Here is a 7,836-nt window from a genome sequence, read left to right on the forward strand (position 1 = left end):
AAATTACTGTTGCAACAGCAGATCTGTTGAGGTTGGGCCAAACCATCTGCCCAGCCTCAATGTCATCACAGAGTTACAGTTTTTGTTGTTGTTGTTGTTGTTGTTGTTTTTTTTTTTTACAATTGCTTATGCACAATTTTGAAAACATGGCTCATTTTGTCAAAACACTACACACAATTCACCCAACCACACACACAAGTAGCAGAACATTTCAGATCTTATGCAAAATAAAACACTTAATTCAAAACTGTACATTAGTACAGTATTAGTAAAAACCCAACTTTGTCACCGTACGGCACACACGTGCCTCATATGATCTGATTTTGTTTGAACCAGTGAGACACTGCTGAGCTCAATCTAAAACACATTTAACATTTCTACTTTTTTATGAAAGTCCGGGTTTTTTAGAGATATTGTTAGGACAATTGATCCCAAACTTTTTTTGGCATGCCCCCTAACAAAGTTTGTAAAATCAGCCAATTCGTCCATGTATTTCCAAATTTTGGATTTTGCACTGACAGCACATAAACACAACAGCAACATTTGTGGAGACAAAACAGAAAGTATAAATTACACTCAGGCTCTGACCTACATTGTACTGATTTTAGAGAAAAGTTATTTTTTTCACCATGTTGAAATATCCAAATTACTGTTGTAACGGCGAATCTGTTGAGGTCAGACTGAGCTCTCTGTCCAGTCTCTCTCAGTGTCAACCCAAAGTTTGCAACATCGTCAACCAGTGGTGCAAATTTGATAATTGTGGTATGGGTAAACTCACCTGTTGTCTGGAGAGTTTACAGATAAGCAGCTAAATATCTGTACACCTGACAGCCGAGTTTGATCCACTGTTTGAGTTGTGTTTTATTTTGAAAGGCAGTGTTTTTGAAAAGGCAAAAAAGTGACATGGTATTAGATTTCTGTGTCTGATGTAGAGACATATAAAATAAAATAGAACGCTTGATAAGGTTGCAACAATGTAGCAGCAATGTAACTGGTTGTAAGGTTGTAACTGTAACATTGTTACAACACCACAAATGAATGAGAGAACTTAGTTGTACCAGACTTTGTAGTGATGAAAATAAGTAACTCAGTTTGTTTTGTTGAGCGAACCAACTTAAAACACCACCCACCCTTCCACGCCCCCAATTGTCTCACCAACCGTGGCATGAAATGTCTGCCCGTGCAAAATAAAGAGTTAATATTTAAAAATATTGAATCAGTATCTCAAAATAAACTTTCTGGAAATGAAAAAAAAGCTGAGTTACTATCTGAAATACTGAAAAAGTCTAAAAAATGAGTTACTATCTCAAAATAATGAAAAAACTGAATTATGAGTCATTATTTTGCGATAAGTCAGTCACTATTTAGAAAAAGTTTGGCTTTGCAGGATGTCCGTTTTCCAATCATTGGTGGAAACAGGCTTCCATAAGACACAGGCATAGAAACTGTGTGTTTGAGAGGGAGGCAAGAAGAAAGGTTCACACAGACGAGGTTGCAGCAGAAAGTGAAAGACACCAAATGAAGAACCCAAATTTAGTGCACTCAGAGTCGACTTTTCCCTTCCAGCTGCCACTCCGTCCTCCACCACACTCTATAATTCATTTCATCCTGACTACAGATAGAGCAACAGAGGCAGACAGCGCAGAAGGCTTCTTGATCCTGGTCCTCTCATGCTCTCCATCGCCTCCCTCCCTCTCCACTTCCCTCCCTGCTGTCAGCTCATCTCTGCTTCACTTAGCATATTCTTATCACAGCAAGTCGCCAACTCCTCCCCGGAGGCTGCACCTCCCAGCCAGGATACAATGAACCTGTTCCCAAAACCTGGCCGCGGAGCAGTCGACGGGATTAACAGAGTGCCCTAAATAGCTGGGTCCGATGTGTCTCTTGTTCACCGTAACCATGGAAACACTAGATATTCCTCCTCATCCTCAGAGAAATAGCTGAAAAGCAAATGCATGGATGAGATAGGGGAAGAAAGAAAAGAAATGCTGTCAGTTAAGTTCTGGACCATCATGCATCTCTCCGAGGAGCATGGCCACTATCAAAATAGCCCCAGGGACACTACACGGGGAAATTAACTTTTTCTGCCAGTGCTCCCTTTGTCCATATTGAACTAATTTTTAACAGCCAATTTGGGCAACATTTCCAAGGCAATTATGTGAAAACATCACCCCGCCTGTGTTAAATAAATAAGCAGTACAAGTTTAGAGTCTGACATCCCCGATTTACATAATGCTGTTGTGATTTTTAAGGAGAACAGGACTCCTGAGACTACGCTCAAATCTTGTCTTCTGCACCGAGATGACGCAGGGTAGGTTTTTGAGCTCCATCTTAAAAGTGTCTGAAAATAAAACATCCATAAGCTCCTGTTATATTCCACTGTGCTGCACTGCTGCACGCCAAAACATTGCTCCTATAATGGGCTTTAAATAGGAGGGCTCGTTTAATCAACATTAAAAATCAGAGTTAGAGATCGGTGTTTATGGAGTTGCAGTGATCTTCATCCTTTGAGGGGAATGTTCATGTTTTAAAGCTGCTGTGAAACAAGGCTCGCTTTTCTCAAGCATGTGGAATTGATTTAAACGTGGCATCCTCAAGTGCTTGAGCAACTTAAAGCCGCACTTATCAATATTTTTAAATCAATAATGGCTCAAATGACTACGTGTAATGTGTAAGGGGTCGATTGCAGTGACAAACACACAGAGAGAATTATCACCTGACTCTACAGCTCTGCTTGGCTCTATGGAGCATTTTAGTATCATTGTCACTGTTTTGGTTTTATAGCCTGTAACTTTATTGTTTCGTTTCAGTCTCACCACTCCAGTCAACCTCATTTTGAGTTAGAACAGACAGACATTCTTTGTGCAAAGTTATATTAAAACAACACACTTTGCACCACCTTCTTAGCACCAAACAAAAGACAACTAGCTGGTGAACATAGCAGAGCATTTAGCAGTGAACGAGCAAGAAAAGTCCTTTAAAGGAGCAATACATAAGGATTTTAGTTTAAAATATCCGAAAATTAACTAAAATTATCAACAGAATGTGAACTAATAACAGGTTTGACATTACGTCAAAGATGCCTGTGTATTGTGTTGCAGATATTTACTTAAGTTAGCATGCTAAACCAGCTAATAGCAACCTTCAGCCTGTAACCTTAAAACTGCTGAGTTTGGTACCTGACCCTACTGTGCGCTACTTGCTCAGCAAAAAACAGACAACAAACAAAGTTAGCGAGCAGCTGGTGAACATGGTGGACCATTTAGCAGCAAATGAGCTAAATAGCCAGATAGATTTTTATTACAGTTTTGACATTTTGTCAAAGACACTGAGAATCAAAGTCCTGGAAGAAGCAGCTGTAAATCATCTCAGTACTGTGTTCCCTGTAATGAAAACTGGCCTCCATTGGTCTTGCAGGCTGTTCAGTCCCAGCCAGGCCATGTTCACTGGGAGGCTGCCAAGCCTAGTTCCATACCACTGCCGCTCCAGGCCAACATTCCTTGCTGGGCCCTGCCCTGCCCCCAAAAACCTCCTCCTCCCAATGGTCCAGAGCTCCTGTGCTAGCAGCATAAACACCAACAGTCCCCTCAGTCCAAGCAGAGTCCACTGGCCGTAGGACTGCAAGCTGCTAACTGAACCATAAGCAACTAACAGCAGTTACAGTTAGCAGCAGGTGATATGCTGCCCCCTACTTGTTTGGAGTATGAATCTGACAGGTGGCCAGCACTTACATATTGCACCTTTAAAGGTAGAATAAGGAGCATTTGACAGTTGCTGTCTGAAAATGCACCAGACAGACATCAGATTGTTAAGTCTCGGTCTCAAGATGTCAAATACTGACAGTTTTGGGTTGGTAAAACATCCTGAGCACAGCAAAATAATGAGAAAATAAGACAGTATGCTGAAAAACTACTTTTACTGCAAAAATCCTGCACGTTTTGCCTAAAGACCAAACCAGAGTTAAATTGTGAAGTAATATTTGACTTACATTTGCTGGTTGGTCAGAGACATGACTCCAAATGAATGCTAAAATTGTCCGCTTAATGGGTAATTAGGAAACAGTTTCGTTACAGCTAAAGTTGCCTAATTAAAGCAATACTCAGTGGTCTGCAGCACAGATTACCCTTTAATTGTTTGCAAGTATCAAATGGCACTGCAGTGATATCTGTGTTTCACCCGCGTCACAGAGTCAAGAGCTAATTAGTGAAATCAGCAGTTAGTGGTTGGCAAGGAAACCTGCCCACTCTCTATGGGACTCATTTGGACAAAATGTGTAGCAGAGTCAGTGGTTATCTTTCTTTTGTCAAGTTTCACTGATATTTATTGACTGTATTAATTCCATAATCCAGGAATGGGGCAATTAGTGAAGATGTGAGACTTGTTTTGCCTCCCATCACAAGCTCATGGGTACATACTGTATCTGATCATTATATTTACCGCTGTGCATCCACCCAGTGGTCCCAGCGGAGGAGTCAGTGAGCTAACAGCCAGAGGCTTCTTATCGAACAGTATGACCGTCTAATTTAACAACAGTGAACCCAGCCGTATTTGGCAAAGGTTAATACCGCTCGAAATAAAGCAGAGCACACAAGTGTTATGGCAGCGAAATGTCAAAGCAATTACTGTCAGCCTGCAAAAAGATGAAAGTGTGTGAGATTCTGCAGTGTTTGTGAGTCAAACAGAGGGAAGAAACCTCCTCTTTATTTAATCTCTTCTCGCCATTCTCACCGCCGCTGTCGCCATTACTTACAACTTTTAACTACATTACATGGCCGAAAGGGCATGTCGACAGCAGAGGTGTCAAAAGTACAGACAGTCTTTACTCAAGTAAAAGTCTTTTCGGTCTGTTTCATCTTGTTACGTCTTTCACCCCATCTTCATCTTGTTGTGTTTTGTTTTGTTCCACGTTTTCATCTTGTTGTATTTTATGTAATTTGTCTTGTTACATTATTTTGTCTTGTTACATCTTGTTACTTCTAGTTACCCTGGTTTTGTCTTGTTACGTCATTTCCATCTTGTTACAGCATTTTCGTCTTGTTACTTCGTTTTGTCTCTTTTCGTATCATTGTTACATTATTTTCATCTTGTCTTATGTCTCATTACATTGCTTTTTGTTTGCTACATAATTTTCGTCTTGTTACTTCTTGTTATGTCTTTTGCATTATTTTTGTCTTGTTAAGTCTTTTACACCACTTTCATTGTCTTTTTCATTCATTTTAATCTTGTTGTCATTTTCGTCTTGTTTGTCTCTTTCATCTTTAACGTTGTTTTGTCTTGTTACATCTTTTCCATCTTGTTACATACGTGATGCACTGATGGATACATCTTGTTGCATTTTGTTATGTCATTTTTGTCATTTTGTCTTGTTACATCTTGTTATATTGTTTTCCTCTTGTTACCTTTTTTATGTCATTTTCATCGTTATGTCTTTTACCTAATTTTCTTCTTAATGCGTCATTTTAATTTTATTATATCTAAAGTATTTGTAGTTACTTCTCACCTCCAGGTGACACAGTAAACCCATTAAAATGGTGCTGTAACAGCCTCCTCTTTTCTGTGAAGGCTTTCCACAAGATTTTGGAACCCGGCTGCAGAGATTTGCTCCCGTTCAGCCGCAAGAGCATTAGTGAGGTCGGCCAATGAGGTTGGGTGATATTGTTAGCTCGCTCGTTGTTCCAGTTCATCCCAAAGGTGTTGGATTGGGTTGAGGTCAGGGCTCAGTGCAGGCCAGTCAAGTTGTTCCACACCAAAAATTACGTCTTTGTGGACCTCACTTTAGGGTGAGACAGGAAAGAGCCTTCTCTGAAGAAGAAAAAAGCAAATTTTATGAATCCCTCCAGCTGTTATTTTACACACACAGGCCTGAAATACACTAATGCACAAACAGGACCCATATACATGCATTAAAGGACCAGTGTGTGTGTTTTTTATTAGTGTATAGTCACATGAAGGGAAGTATTGTGTTTGTTACTGTAGAATGAGCTGGTCATCTACGGAGGGAATGAGTCACCATGATGCCATGGCACCATGTCCCCCATGTTGCATTGCCAATGCTTAAAACCCAAGGTTATAACATTACTCCAAATTGAAAGCCAGATTTAAAAGGTAGGTCTTTAATTTCTTTTTAAAATGCTGAGAGATTTTGTCATTCTGATATCTAGAGACAGTGAGTTCTACAGTTTAGGGAACACATGAGGAGCATTTAAAGGAAAATTGTGTTTTACGCAGTTGTTGTGGTCGGTTGTCTATGTTTTAGATAAGATTCTGGCTGCAGCATTCTGACCTAGCTTTTGTTTTCTCAAAGACTATTTAAGTAATCAGGTAAAAAGGGAAATCAGTAGTCTCAATGACCAGTAATAAAACTGTGAGTGAGTATTTCATCATTTTTATTCCTAAAATCAAAAAAATATGTTTTAATGATGCTGTTAAAATGAGACTAAAAATTTAAGTAAGTCTAAAATCACTCCCAGGTTTGCAATGCTAGTTTTAATCTGTCTGCAAAGGCCACAAACCATTGACTGCAGTTCTTCTCTTGCTGTGTTGAGTCCTATTAAAAGACATTAATATCAGTGAGACAGGCAATAAGAGCATGCAGTGCACTGGGGTCATTTGGCGAGACAGACATTTACAGTTCTACCAAGCACTTTCCCTTTTTTTGCAAGTTTCTCCTAAATGCTTGGAAGGACACTGACTGCTAAATGCCACTAAATCCTACACACTGGTCAGGAGAGATGTCAGAGTGAGGCTAGTCAGGTGCCCCGAGCAGTTAGCGGTTCGGTGCCTTGCTTAAGGGCAGCTACCAGTCTGAGACACTCTGTACAGACCGGTCTGCGCTGGACTTGACCCAACCACCCTCCAGCTCCCAGGTCCCAAGTCAAGTCTCCGCAGTCTGAGCTACTGCTGCACCAAAAACTGTTGCCACAACGTTGGAAGTACACTATTGTCCAAAATATTATTGCATAATGTTGCATGGCAGAGAAAGCTGTGGCTCAGTTCAGTGGGAGGACTGGTGGTTCGATCCCCGGCTCCACCAGTGCCCATAGAAGAGCCCTTGGGAAACCTCAAGATGGCTGTCCAATCGGTGTGTGAATGTGTGTGCCAGTAGGTGAAAGTGGCATTTGGCTGTAAATCTAAGTCCATTTATGATTAACATTTCCCTTAATTGAAACTAAGGGGCTCGGGCCAAATCAGGTACTGTTGGCCACATAGTGTATGAACAATAGCAGGTAAACACAGGTTTAATTAATGAAATAATTACGGTCCCATTCAAGAACCTCTCCAGTGAGCCAACATGCAACATAGCGCCACCTAAATCGAACAGGACAATAATAAGATCATATTGAATATTTTCTTTTTTCCCCCCAATGATTTGTTTTGGTGTTGTTATACTTCATTGTGTAATAATTTGTATCTCAAATGCTTTCTATTTTAGGTAGAAGGATTTCTAACTTTTATATATTATGAACCTTGCACATCCTGCTTTGGCAACACTGTGCCTAATTAAAATCTAATTAAAATGTGGATAAACCCACATGAGCGCCTAAGGTAAATATCCTGTTACTTTCAAGTGAATACATTTAACAGATTTACATATACCATATTTAAATCTGCTAAATTCATATGAGCACAGTGCAATCTTAATGAAGGCACTAAATATAGTGTTTGGCACTGGCCCTTTTTCAAATGTGGGCCTAAAGATTAAGTAATAAAATAAGACCTGGTGTAAAGACCGTGATATTGTATTTAATGGTGCATACTCCCAAACTAATTAGCAATTAATCAAATTGCCACAAACCATACACATTAAAATGAGATTTTTTGAGGATCAGAGTTACT

The sequence above is a fragment of the Lutjanus erythropterus genome, chromosome 18 (assembly GCF_056507025.1).
Source record: "Lutjanus erythropterus isolate fLutEry1 chromosome 18, fLutEry1.hap2, whole genome shotgun sequence".
NCBI classification, from domain to species: domain Eukaryota; kingdom Metazoa; phylum Chordata; class Actinopteri; order Lutjaniformes; family Lutjanidae; genus Lutjanus; species Lutjanus erythropterus.